Below are 14,129 nucleotides of genomic sequence, written 5' to 3'. Positions count from 1 at the left end.
TTTAACAGGAGTTTCTAAAAATACCCGCTATACAGTCTTTCAACACACAATGACATTTGGGTCAATGGCATCCACATTTAGTCCAGTAAGACTTGATAAGCATGACAACATATGGTTAAGACTTCACTCTCCATCTCTCTCACTGCTAGATTCTTTCCTGGGTTGTCATGATTTCAAGCATGTGTCCGGGATTTGAGGAAGCCAGGAGTTGAAGTGAACTGAAATAGGCAGACCTAACAAGAAGATATGTTAACTCTTGTCGCATTATATAAACTAACCATGAAAATTGATTTCTCTCAGCATAATGCAAAGGCTGGTGAAAACGTAGTCATTTCCTGATAGTTGTTTCTCAACTCTTTTGTTTGAAAGCCAGAACATTTTGTTTCATTTTTGAAAGTTAGTCATTTCTTGAATAAGAGGATAAATATGACCCCACTGTGGCCTTAATATGTTCACCTTACAGATTGGTGACTCCCTTGGCCTCACTCAGTTTTGGGGAAAAGAATTTCTTAGCTTTAGTAGAGTTGCTTTTATTCCATTGTTTCTTTTCTGGTTAGTTTGTTTTTCTATTTTGTATTTAAGGACAGTTTGGAACGCCTTACGCCTCTCTGAGTAATTATCGGCAATTGATAGACACTGTTGGAAGGAGGGTCACTTCCTTTCAGCAGCATGACCCATGGCAGATCTCCAATGCTTCGGTGAGGGAGTTCTATCTACTTCTGCATCTGAGCCCAATATTGGGTTATAAAATTTCTTAAGAGGAGCCTGGAGAGATGGCTCAGAGGTTAAAATCACTGGCTATTCTTCCAAAGGTCCTAAATTCAATCCCCAGCAACCACATTGTGGTTCATAACAATCTATAATGTGATCTGGTATCTTGTTCTGGCACATATGAGTCATAATAATGTATAAAAAATAAACAAATAAATAAATAAATCTTTTAAAAAATCTTCATAAAAAGCCACGAAGCTCATAGAGTTGGGAGGGAAAACTTGTATGTTTTTTGGAGGAAGTTTAGAAATATATGTAGGTGAATAAGATCTAAATGCATTTTATGCATGTCTGAAATTACCAAAGAATTAAAAAGGGAGATTTATTTTTATTTTTATTTATTTATTTATTTATTTTGGTTTTTTGAGACTGGGTTTCTCTGTGTAGCCTTGGCTGTCCTGGACTCTCTTTGTAGACCAGGCTGGCCTCGAACTCACAATGATCCGCCTGCCTCCGCCTCCTGATGGAAGATTTTTTTAAAAGCACATATGTAGATATAGACATGTTGTGGAAATCTCACAAGAATAAATAATAATAATAATAATATATCAAAAAGTATTTACTAAAATATACAAAACAGATAATAAGATGAATTATATATAGTTATTTCATACATAAAAATCTATTAAATAATATTTTAATTCTAAAAGAAAATTTATACTTTCATAAAAAAATCTTTTTTTTTTGGTAAAAATTATTTACTTCCAGACTGATAAAAGTCTCATAAAGTCTTTTCACAGTCATATTGGTATCTATTAAAAAGAAAGAGAGAGAGAGAGAGAGAGAGAGAGAGAGAGAGAGAGAGAGAGAGAGAGAGAGAGATTTAGCTCTTTATTGAGTTTCTAGTGGAATTCTTCACTGAAAACTCCTGGCCCTGGGATTTGTTGTTGTTCGTAGATTTTTATGGACTGTTTCTATTTCCTTAGTACTATTAAATCGGAGTATTTAAATTGTTTATCTGATCTTTATTTAACTCTGCTAAGTGGAAGTTCATGGGGTCCAACAGTCTTATTTGGTATGTGGATTGAGGGCCATAGGCTGTAGGCTCGGTCTCAGGGAATAGCCTGTAGCCCACCTTTGCTTGGACACAGGTATGGGGTTGGAGTGAGGGGTGTCTAACCTGGGTGATCTTGAGAACCAGAGTCTGGGATGAGGTGTTACTTGAGCCCAGGAGCCCTTTTCGGGATGGGAAGGGTGAGTGGGTGAGGTGGAGACTGGTTGATCCAGGAGTGCTCCTCTTGAGGTTGTATAGTTCAAGAGTTTGAAAGAGATAAGAGGCTGGAACTGTGTGTCCCTGGAGTCCTGAATACTTTCCTCCCCTGCTTCATCCTGGAGGCCAGGAGCCCTCTTCAGGAGGAAATAATGTGTGACTAACATGTCTCAACTTTGGAGCTCGCCTGAGCTTCCCTTACAGTATGCAGCAACAGTGCTCAGGGCACATCACACCTAGCCATTTAAGGTGCTCATCTACAGCCAAAGTCTTTTTAGTTGTTTGAATAGTGCTGCTAACTTTGAAAAACTGACAGTGAATCGGTGTGTGTAGAAACTGTTTAAAGAAAAAAATGGTACAAAAACATTTTTCATAAATTTCCACCTCTTCAGTTATATGCACTGAGTGAGTTTTCTGTGATTGTGTATATTTTTAACTAACTTTATATTTTATTGCATTTATATTTTTAATCAATTATTTTGCATTATTTAATTGAAACAGGCCATTGAAATTTATTTCACAATATGTATATTTAAATTAATAAATTTAATTAATTTAATATAGTTATAAATCATATAATCACAAATAATCAGTTTTCTTTAATGGAGCGATACTAGATATATCAACTATATCCCCCAACAGGCTCATGCTCAGGGGTAGTTAGACAACACAAATTACATTCTATTTTATATGTTCTTTGTTTCTTTATTGTTTGCTTGCTTGTTTTATTTATTTTTTTTTCTTTTTTGGATAAAGGTAATTTTTTTTTGAGAATATAACATGATTACAGCATTTTCTCCTTCCTTTCCTCTCTCCAGATTCTCCCAAATACTTCTCCTTGTTCTCTTTCAATTTCTTGGAGTCTTTTGTTTCTTTAAAAACAAGTATATAAAAATGGATAGGTAAGAGTTGTGTATAAGAAGACTGGTAAGAGGTGGGGGTAGATACTATCTTAAAAGAATATTATATGGAAATCTTAATGTTTTGGCTGGAAACCTAACCTTTAATGATTTTGGATCCATTTTTAAAACATCAAGTATCTGTAGGTGTGTGGATTTATTTCTGGGTCTTTGCTTTTATTTTATTGATAAACCTGTCTGTTTTTATGCCAATACAACACAGTTTTCATTACTATTCCTCTGTAGTAGAGCTTGAAGTCAGGGTTGGTGTGACCTACAATGGTAGAAAACCAACTTCTGTCACTATTAATGAGATTCAACTAAGTTTGCAGGCAGGAGCCTAACATAACTGCCTTCCGACAGGCTTTATCCAGTAGCTGATGGAAACAGATGCAGAAACCTACAACCAAACCATAAGTGGAGCTCAGGGCGTCTTGTGGAAGACTGGGGATAAGGACTGAAGGCGCTGAGGGTTGTAGGACACCACAAGAAGGGTGTACAGAGTACAGTAGCCTGGGCCCACAGAGTTTCACAGAGACCGAGCTATCCATCAAAGAGTGTTCATGAGCTAGACTTAGCTCTCCACTACACATATGTAGCAGATGTGCAACTTGGTCATCATGAAGGTCCCGTAACAATAACAGTAGAGACTATCTCTGACTCTGCTGCCTGCCTTTGGATTCCTTTCTCATAGCTGCACTGCCTATCTGGCCTCCGTGGGACAAGATGCAGTTAATTGAAAAAGCAAAACAAACAAAAAAATGAACACACAGAATCATAATTATGAAAATAAATACAATTACCTATAGATAAATATTTTATTAATAATATTATTTAAAATGGTTACCATTTATCACAGTGGAGTCTTAAGTACAGAAGTAAAATATAAAATAAAGAGATATTCTATTGGCAATTCATCTTGAACTCCAACTCTACTTTCTGTCTTGTCACTGTTTTGTATAAAAAACTTATTAAATTAATAATACTTCTTAAAAGTGAGGACCTAAGTGTTTCCTTTCAGAAACTCAAACAATACCTGTTAAATATAAAATTGTAAATTTTTATTAACACTGTAATTGAATGGTTTACACAAACCTTAGATGAATGTATCTGTAGGAACCAGGCCTGACTGGTGTGCCAGCATGTCTTGCTGTTTCATGTCCTGTTTCTAGCAGCTTCCACGTCTGTGTTTATCTTGGTTAGCGACTCCTGTTTACTGCTCTGAGAATGTGCTCCTCCCTTCCTCTAGAGACTTTTCCTCCTGTGTGCGATTACCTCTTGAGGGATTTCACCTGGGAGGAGGATTCCTGTTTTGCTGCCTATAAGAAGGCTCTTTGGAACTCTGAACAAACGAGAATAATAAACGACTGCCGCAGCTGCTGCTGCGGCTGCTGCTCTCTTAGCACGAAGGACCCGCTGTGTTATTGTGTGTGTGTGCGTGTGTGTGCATGTGTGTGTGTGTGTGTGTGTGCATGAGTTAAATCCATAGTCCCTCACCCTCGACTCGGTACCGTGGTGGCGCGGGCGCCACATGTATCTATTAAGATGAGTCTCAGAAATAGGGCCCGGCACCTCTGGAGGACGGCCTCAATGCGGGAGTCCCAAGCAGCCGCGCCTGAGCCTGAGTGGATCTGGGACTGAAAGGGCACGAGCCCGTGGACAAAGCTGTGAAGAAAGGCAAAAAGGACAAGACCACAAAAAAGACGTTCTTTGAAGAGCTAACAGTAGAAGATAAACAAGATGGGGAAGCTACAGAAGGAGAAGGAGCAGCAGCAGCCGCCGCACCAACAACAAAAGAAAAAGCACCCGCAAAGGCCACCAGGAGGAGGATGTGGACAATGATGGTGAGGAGAGTCTTAAGCAGCTGTCTGTGCCAGTCACTGATGAGGAAGAGGAGGTACCAGCCCCAGCGCACCGAGGAGGAAGAAGGCCAAGGATAGAAATGGTTTTTTAAAAATTTTTATTAATTTATTCTCATTACATCTCATTGGTTATCCCATCCCTTGTATCCTCCCATTCTTCCCTCCCTCCCATTTTCCCCTTATTCCCCTCCCCTATGACTGTTCCTGAGGGGGATTACTTCCCCCTGTATATGCTCATAGGGTATCAAGTCTCTTCTTGGTAACTTGCTGTCCTTCCTCTGAGTGCCACCAGGCCTCCCCCTCCAGGGGACATGGTCAAATATGAGGCACCAGAGTTCGTTTGAAAGTCATACCCCACTCTCCACTCAACTGTGGAGAATGTCCTGTCCGTTGGCTAGATCTGGGTAGGGGTTTAAAGCTTACCGACTGTACTGTCCTTGGCTGGTGCCTTAGGTCCCGTTCAAACTAAGGGTAGAAGTGTTTTTGATGCTCCGATTCAGGATGAGAGTGAGGAGGAAGAGGAAGAAGAAAAACGTGCTCTCAAGCCTGCGAAGATACAGAAGAATCACATCTAAGGCTGTATCTGAGGAGCTGCCTGGGCTCATGAGCAAAAAGGGAAAGGAGAAGTCAAGCGGGAAGTCCAAGCCTCAAAATAAATTTGCTGCTCTAGACAGTGAAGGGGAAGATGATGAAGAAATAACTAAAGAAAATGAGCCTCCCAAGAAAGGGATGGACAGAGAGAAAGACAAGAAGACAGAGCGGGGTTCAAAGGAAGAGAAAGAAGAGAAAGAGGGAGATTTGAAGGCAAATGACCTGTGTTCACCTCAGCAAAAAGGAAAAGAAGCAGCTAAAGAAACAGGGCGGTGGTGTCTTACTGCCAGGCAATGTTAAGAGAATGCATCTAACATCAAGTTGGAAAAACTCAGCATCTCAGCCCACGGCAAGGAACTGTTTGTCAATGCTGATGCGTACATCGTAGCAGGTCGCCGCTATAGACTGGTGGCAAAGGCAAAACCACCCTTCTGAAGCACCTTGCCAGCTTTGCCCTGAGCTGCTGTGCGAGCCGGAGGTTGTGGCTGAAGAACACCAGCGGTACAAGCTGTTCTTCGTACAGACACCAAGGGATTAAAGTTGCTAGAGGAGGAGAGATGGATGGCTTCAGTGACAGTTGGAGAAGGGGGATGACACTGCTGCTGAGAAGCTGGAAAACGTGTAATGAGGAATTGCGGGCTACTGGGGCAGCAGCTGCAGAGGCCGAGGCGCGGAGGATCCTGGCTCGCACGGACTTCGACCCTGAGATGCAGAATCGGCACACACAGAAGTTTTTCTGGCCAGTGGCGGATGCATGTCTCCTTGGCCAGGGCACGCTCTGTTCGTGGAGCCCACGTTGCTGATGCGGATGAACCCACTAACCACCTGGACCTCAATACCGTCGTCTGGCTCAGCAACTACCATCAAGGCTAGAGGAAGACGCTGCTGGCCGTCTCCCATCACCAGGGCGTTCTGGATGACGTCTGCACTGATTGTCACCCACCTGGACACTCTGTGACCTCATAACTACAGGGGCAATTACATGACTTTCAAAAGATATACCAGGAGAAGCAGAAAGAACTGTGAAAGCGGTATGAGGAACAGGAGAAGAAACTGAAGGAGCTGAAGACTGGGGCAAAGTCCACCAAGCAGGCGGAAAAACAAACAAAGGAAGTCTTGACACAAAAGCAGCGGAAGTGCTGACGGGGGAAAACCAGCGTGAAGAGTCTCAGCGGGCCCTGGAGCTGATGAAATGTCCAGCACTTCACCTTCCTAGACCCACCACCTCTCAGCCCACCTGTACTAGAGCTGCACTGTGTGACGTTCAGCTATGAGGGGCAGAAGCCACTCTTTAAGAGGCTGGATTTTGGCATCAGCACGGATTCACGGATCTGTATTGTGGGCCCCAATGGTGTGGGGGAAGAGCACACTGCTGCAGCTGCTGACTGGCAAGCTGACACCAACCAACCGGGAAATGAGAAAGAACCATCAGCTGAAAATTAGCTTCTATAACCTGCAGTACACAGGGTAGCTGCACACGGAGGAGATGCCTACTGAGTACCTGCAGTGGAGCTTGAACCTGCCCTACCCGGATGCCTGGCGGCTTTGGCCTGAAGAGCCACACCCACACCATCCAAGTCTTCAAACTGTCCGGTGGGCAGAAAGCCCAGGCTGTGTTTGCAGAGCTGGTCTGTATGGAGCCTGATGTCCTCATCTTGGATGAACTGACCAATAACCTGGACATAGAGTCTACTGATGCCCTTGGGGAAAGGTATCAATGAGTACAAGCGGGCTGTGCCCGGCTCATCACAGAAGCCAACTCCAGTTGTGGGTGGTGGAGGAACAGAGTGTCAATCAAATTGATGGAGACTTTGACCACTACAAGTAAGAGGTTTTGGAAGGCCTGGGTGAAGTCAAGGTCAACCGGTCCTGGGATTGAGTTTCCCTCCTGAAAGCCTGCTGATATAAGCTCCTGTGCCTGGGATCTGTGCCATCTCCTTTTATCCACGTAGGCACCTTCTGTGTCTGCTACCAGCTGCAGCCACGTGGGCCGTGGATGTGGAGTGTGGCCTTGATTTGTGTGGCAGGATCTGTGTGGATTCTGTCCTTCCCATTGAAGATCTGTGTTCCCCTTCAGTTAACTGAGCTGGCTTACCCTCAGTGTCTCTGTTCAGACAGATGGGACCTTTGTTGTGCTGGGTCCCCCTCAAGCCAAGTTAAGGTGGCCTCTTGTCTCAACACTTCTGCCACTCAGAACTGACCCTGGTCCTTCCTTTTGGAAGGGTACTGACTCACTGACACACAGCAGGAACCGCAGGGCTCCTGTACTGTCAGCAACCCAAGATCTGTTGCCTAAGGTCACTTGTCTGATGGGGATTGAGGGCAAGAAAGGAAAGCTCCTGTACTGAAACCTCCTTTTACAAGGGGAAGAAATAAAAGAGTGGGAGTTCTGGTGAAAAAAAAAAAAGATGAGTCTCAAAACATAAAGAACAATTAATGATGTTGGAAACTATACCTGGCAATCCAGACTATATACTATATACTAAAAAGGTCAGTAATAGATATTCTAGTGGGTTTTTTTTTTTATTCCAACTTTACTAAGTGGTCCACAAATCGATGTCCACAGTTATCAAGGCTTCTCCATAGAGAAAGAATGAAAACTGTAGCTCCATATCTTTTGCTGAAACAGATAATTTTTCTATTGAGAGTACCATATTTCAATGTCACCGGAAATTTCTAATTCCTATGGAGTACTGCATTTAAATTTTGAAATATGGTTCACTATATTTATAAGTTGTAAAGTTATATTAAAGCTAATTTACCAAGATTTCAAGTCAATCTTAAATCCTCAGTTGATGCTTTTCTATGCCCATCAAATAATATAACATACATAATGTAATAAATTTTACAAAAGAGTGCAAAATATTAGTTTTTATCCTTGAAAACATTCCATCTCTCTTCAAATAATTTATACATTATTCATAGTTTATAATTAGTTGAAAACAAAAATAAATACAATATACTCTATATTTATTCTCCAGCTATACTGCAGACAATAGATACTGTATAAAAATCTAGAAGTAATACTAGGAATAAAAAGGACAGTAGAGTATTGGAGATAAAACTCAGAGCTGGAGTGGATCCTAAAGTGTACAAAGCTTCAATGTTATAAACAGCTTTATTAAATAAATCCAAAAGAACAAAAAGGAGAATGTAGATATTTCACATTTTGTAAATGTGATTTTCAAAGATTTTTCATATCTAATATATCTACTCCACATTATATATATATTAATTTGTATATTGTTGAGTATGCCTCAAATTGTAGTCCAAATTATATTTTTTTAATTCTTGTATAATAAAAACTATTTTTCTATTCTTAGAACTCTGAGAGCCCTCATTAAACCAGAATATATAACACACTCATTTAGTATAGAAATAGATTTTTTAAAAGACAAACTGTAAATAGCCACAAATTAGAATAAGTAAACCTCTAAGCTCAATAAACTTCCTTAAGCCAAAATGAAAAACACAAAAGTAACAACTGGAAGCTGGGTGATAGTAAAATTACATAATGTTTATAGATACTTGTAGAATCTTGGAAATATTGATTGAATACAGCATATGTGTTTTGTAATACACCTCAAAAATCTATTATCTAGCATTCTCCGAATGTTTGTTTTATTCTGTACAAATCAAATATTGCAAATTGTGATTGCCATAGCAATGTACATATAAACTTAATATTTTGATATTAACATCAGGATACATATTTAGATTTGTACCTTATTTAGTTAATGTTTTACAATTTTATGCATAAATGTAATCTTCTATCAGCAAAGATAAGCATTATGCTCTGTTCTCTTTTCCATGCTTTCTTCCCAAGTCTCCCTTCTGTTTTTAAGCCTTTTGTGTATATGAAGCTTTCTATTTTAAACTAGGGTTTCCTGCATTAGCATGATCATAAAGGACAGTTTGCATGGGATCAATATACCATTGGGTACATCCCTGAAGATATGACTCCTGATCTCCTGCAATCTTTGTCTGTAGCACTTCCTGAAAAATTGGGGACATACGAAACCTTTTGCTCAAAGACGTTATTACATTAGTCCTGTGCAGTTAGCTACTGCTTCTCTGAGTTTGTATTCAGAAGAACAATTGCAGGTCCAGAAGACAGAACTCTTTTTCATCTTCAGGTTTTTACACTCTCTCTACTCTCCTAGGCAGTTTTAGGCAGTGTTAACTGAACCTTGGGGGTGTGGTATGGATGTGCAATTTTGGCAGTACACTCAACATCCACTTATTCTCAGCACATTTAATTCTGTGGATAGAATATCACTGTGTAGTCCAGATGCACCTCAAAATGTTAAGCTTCATGCTTCAGTTTACTCAGTCGGAGATCCCCAGTGTGTACCATCAATTTAACCATAAAGTAAATTCTTTTGATTCAAATTATAGTTTAGCATGTCTGATCAGCTATATGACTAATATTGTATATAAGCAAAAAATGATAGTGGAAATTATTGGCGTGTACTTTTAACAATCAGCCCAAGACCGTGGATTTTAATATATTGGGCCAGAAGGCTGAAGATGATGATCCCACATTATAGAGAATTTTGGGTGACTGTTCAGGCAGTAAACTCCCTCTCTCATCTTCTCATTTGGGAAGCTGCTAACCTGCACTCAGGTAATTAATATTATTCCTTTCCAAGTCTCTGATGGAGTTGAAGACCAGGTAGTTTAGTTTTACAATTAAGCTTAGTTGTTTAGGGGTTAAGATGTTTTTAGGTCTAGAAAGATGTTTTAAGTTGATAATAACAAGATATGACAGATATTGAATTACATTCAGAATTTTAGATGCACCAAGATAGGAATGAAGTTTTCTTCAAGGCTGCCAAATGCAAATAGCTAAAACACTATGAATGTAACATATATATATTCTGATTTTTTTCATGCTGCTTCTTGCTGTAGGTAGCTTATGGCATATGTGTAATAATATAAATGTATATATAAAATTTTTAATAAAAAATAAAAATTAAAAAAAGAAAACCTGGGACTCTAGATGAGAGAAACATGGGAGAATAGCAAAGTAGAAGGATCCAGAGGGTCCTAGAAACCTACAAGTAGAACATTATGATAGGCAGATTTGGGCCCAGGGGTCCCACTCAAACTAAGGCATCAGCCAAGGACAATGCAGGCGGTAAATCTTAAACCCCTACCCAGATCTAGCCACTGGTCAGAACATTCTCCACACTTGAGTGGAGAGTGGGATATGACTTTTTCACGTACTCTGGTGCCTCACCTTTGACCATGTCCCCTGGAGGGGGAGACATGGTGGCACTCAGAGGAAGGACAGCAGGTTACCAAGAAGAGACTTGATACCCTATGAGCATATACAGGGGGAGGTAATCCCCCTCAGGAACAGTCATAGGGGAGGGGAATAAGGGGAAAATGGGAGGGAGGGAAGAATGGGAGGATACAAGGGATGGGATAACCATTGAGATGTAACAAGAATAAATTAATAAAAAAAAAAGAAAAGAAAAATGTTATCATTTACAAAGACAACACAACGCTTCTATGAAATTGCCAAGGGGTGAAATTTTGAAGGTATATTCCCTGAAATCTGTATAAAATGTTTAAAATAGCCTCTTTATCTAATGTTCAAGATGGACTTTCTATTCTTGAGATGGGGCTACATGTGGAATAGCAAGCAGGTGTGTTCATTTGTCACTGGAATTTAGAAAACATCATTTGATAGATGATTTCATTGGTGTTGTAAAGGATGCTTCTTTAATTAAAGTTGTGTTGTGTCAAAAAAAAAGAAAAGAAAAAAGAAAAAGAAAACCATCACTTTTCCTTCAGTAGTAATTTCCAGGATTCATAGCAAGTGCCCAGTTGTTAAAATGTAATTTCTCCAACACTTTACATTTTTCAACTAATCAAGATAAATACATCTCACTAAAATTTTCATTAAGTCTACTTAATTTTGTATGCTTTGGTTATATTAGCAAATGGGGACTTTCATTGTGCTTGGGATTTAAACTTCAATAAGACGTTAATCTTTAGGGCACTTCAGAAAACCCAAGAGTATCCCCTGACTGCATTTCAAGAACAGATTTTCTTTAACACCAGTCCAACAATAAAGCTTTAAATGCAAAAATATTTCTTTCTATTTAGATGCTCTGCTTTATAGCAAATGCACTCTTTGCCAACATCTTCCATTTACAAAGGGCCTAGATTCTGTGTGTATCAAGCACCTACACTCATCAGCTAAAAGTCAAAAGGTGTTAATCATAGCTTCATAATTGTTCTCAGCCTTCATTAGGAGACACCATAGTAAGCTGACAGAAAGGTTTTTCTTAATTCGGCTTTGGTATAATCTTTCAGGTAGGTCATCAGGATGAAAAGCTGGAGAGGCTGGAAAGTGCTTGAAGGAAAAGCGTCCCTGAGGACCTCCATCTTCCTCACACCCAGAACCGGGAAACACTGCTAGATACATCAGAAGCAAAGTTAATGCTAACTGTTTGATTTTATTTTTAAGCATAGACTTCAGAGTTTTCACATCTTGAAAAATGAACTAAGATAGATTGTGCAGCAAGTCAATTTCAGTAATGTTTTCCTATATAGCAATAAACCTTTTATATAATTCTTACAATGGCTAATGCCACTTGGATTTATGTAGAGAACATTTTTATGGCATTATTAATTCAAAATAGATATATATGAGACATAAGTGAGTACATAAATTAACAGATAGGTTTTACATTATTGATATGTAGCTGTCCATCAATCTCTTACTACACACCAATTTGTCCTCTAGATTTTCTGAGTATCATGAAATAAAAATAAGAGAGCATCTAAATGTGAAATACTTTATTTTCACTGCATATTTATATGTATATATGTTTTATCTATAATAAAGCATTTTGACCCAGCAGCAATGTATGCTTATGAACTTCTGGCTTATAAGAATATATGATGGAATAACATAATGGTATAAATCAGTATTCATTCAATTCAGAATAAAAGCTACTTCATTGCCAAACCACAAAGTTACTAGCTAACATATTGAAGGTATGTATAAGATATAAATGTATATGCAGAAAAAATTAAATATATTAAATCACAAATATCGCTGAAAGTATCTACTCTTCATAACACATAAACCTGTAGCTAAAAAACAGGCAAAAGAAAGAAATCATTTTACTGATATGAAATTTTATATAGCTGCAGAGAAATGACCAAGTAATTTTAGCTTTGAAACTATAATATTATATGTTATTCTTAATAAGTTAAGTAATGTTTGAGACCAATTATTAAAACTGATTTAAAACATTATTAATGGTTTTAGGTATCACTATTTTCCTGTATTAGAGGTCACTATGTAGGAAGAGATTTGATATTACATATATATATATATTGTGATATATATGAGAGTGCTCACCAAGGCGCTAAAGCATTGAGACCCCTAAATATGCATTAAAGAGTGGAAAATTACAAACCAAGTGAAAGGAGAATGATTATGACATTTTTATATTATTATTTGTTTATTTATGGCATTGGGAACTGATTCTAGGAGTTACTGTATGTTAGACCAAATATTTACTGATGTCCTTCCCATCAGTCCTTATTTGAAAGTAATATTCTTGCTTTTGAGACAGAAACTTCCTAAGCTGGGCAGGCAGGGCATAAACACAACTACCTTAACTTCAACATCCCTGGAATTGCAAGCATGCATCTACAGATTTGCTGAAAGTTGATATCTCAGAAATTTACGATTGCTTATATTATACTAATTGTATATAAGTTCATCAAAAACTTTAATAGGAAACATTTTTAAAAACAGAGTAATAGCACGAAGCCTACCTAGTTCCTCAAAATCTAGATGCTGGTGTTGCAGAGTGTATAGAACAGAGGTGACGATGAGTGGATAGTTTTCAATATTGTTAATGACTTGCCCTAAGAGACCATGAGTAGGAGTCAGCACATTTAGGCTAAGGGTACATAGAAATAAGACTGTTGGAATTTGGAAGTTTAGATAAATACTTGATCATAACAATGAAATGTAATCACTCTACCAGACCACATTTTAGGGTTTTCTCTTAGGCCGTTAATTGCATAAATAATTTTCCTTTCATCTTGCATCTGTAGTATAACTGATCTTTTATTTCTAAAGGAGAATATCAATCTGTATAAAAGAAATTGAGGGAAGAAAAAAAGAAAATATATAAGATGGATTCTGGTGCTTTGATCACAGGAATATACATATAACATGTGTATATGCATATATGGATATATAAATACAATTATATGAGATATATACACATATACATGTATGATATATCTGCATATGCATCTCTACATATATTTATATGCATATATATATATGTATATCTCTTCCCTACCTAAAATCACACACTTGCATTGTATTATGAAGGATTAGGTAAATGGCAGTAAAGAGTAAGATTTTTTTTTGTTCCTACAACTAAAAAGATCTCTTTTTCAACTTAAGTGAATACTAAAGTTTGATGTTATTTTTTACTTGTGTTATATTTGCTTATAAAAATAAAATGATGCTAGTCCATCATCATTACACTCATCTCCTTGCCTCCACTAATTAATAAGAAGCAATTAAACATCTGAAACTAATACTGTTCTTAAAATTACATGAAAACTGTTTATGAAGTTAGTACAGAAATATTCTTTGTCACAAAGTTGGATGTGCAAAGATATGGTTTGATATGGTGTCGATGTATCAAAATAACACATTTCATGCTGTGTGATAAAATTTTCACCACTGTCAAACTCAGAAAAATAATGTCTTAGCAGGTTTACAAGAAGGAAAAACATGCTTCA

The 14,129-nt window shown here is 38.2% G+C and overlaps 1 pseudogene across 1 annotated transcript; it reads left to right on the top strand.

The window, feature by feature from the left end:
• Positions 1-4,470: 4,470 nt before the first annotated feature.
• Positions 4,471-12,068, top strand: LOC311606505 (ATP-binding cassette sub-family F member 1-like; annotated as a pseudogene). The gene is made up of 3 exons (XR_014783666.1): positions 4,471-4,809; positions 5,161-7,823; positions 11,661-12,068. The product of XR_014783666.1 is annotated as an ATP-binding cassette sub-family F member 1-like (transcript).
• The last annotated feature ends 2,061 nt before the right edge of the window (positions 12,069-14,129 follow it).

This window comes from Acomys minous (assembly GCF_964271855.1).
Source record: "Acomys minous genome assembly, chromosome: 10".
NCBI classification, from domain to species: domain Eukaryota; kingdom Metazoa; phylum Chordata; class Mammalia; order Rodentia; family Muridae; genus Acomys; species Acomys minous.
The sequence above is the reverse complement of the archived record's forward strand: the minus strand, read 5'-3'. Positions and strand labels throughout refer to the sequence as shown.